Consider the following 685-nt stretch of genomic DNA (forward strand, 5'->3'; position numbering starts at 1 on the left):
TTTCTTAACCTGATATGTGTATAACTGAAATACGGGTAAAAAATAGAAAATAAATTAGGACAGGGTACTGGGGGACATATTATCAAGAAATCTGCATTCACACCCAGGAGATTAATTATAAAATGAATATACACTTTGTGATCCAGGAATATGTGATCTAGGAGGATCTTAGTTTAGCACTGCTGGTGGCTATTTGGATTTCTCTGTAGTAAGAGCCTGTATGAGGATCAGGATAACTCAGAAGACAAAAGAAAAAAGGGAGGGGGGAAGGGAGGAAGGAAGGAAGAAAAAAGAAAGAAAGAAAGAAAGAAAGAAAGAAAGAAAGAAAGAAAGAAAGAAAGAAAGAAAGAAAGAAAGAAAGAAAGAAAGAAAGAAAGAAAGAAAAAGAAAGAGAGAAAGAAAGAAAGAAAGGGAAAGAAAGGGAGGGGAGAAAAACAAAACAGAGAATTGATGGCATCTTTTAAATCCTCCAATCCATCTGTGCTTAAAAAGAGACACTCTGGAGATTTTCCATTGTGTGAACAATAAATCCACTCTGTTGTTTTTGTTCCTTCAAATTATTTTGAATTGTCATCCTGGTAATTTTATGCTTTAAAGTCTTGACTACTACTTCATTGGAACAACTGATTGTAGTTCTCTAAACACCCCATGATATCTATGTCTCTACATTTAGCACATGCTGGTC

This window comes from Eubalaena glacialis, chromosome 16 (assembly GCF_028564815.1).
Source record: "Eubalaena glacialis isolate mEubGla1 chromosome 16, mEubGla1.1.hap2.+ XY, whole genome shotgun sequence".
NCBI classification, from domain to species: domain Eukaryota; kingdom Metazoa; phylum Chordata; class Mammalia; order Artiodactyla; family Balaenidae; genus Eubalaena; species Eubalaena glacialis.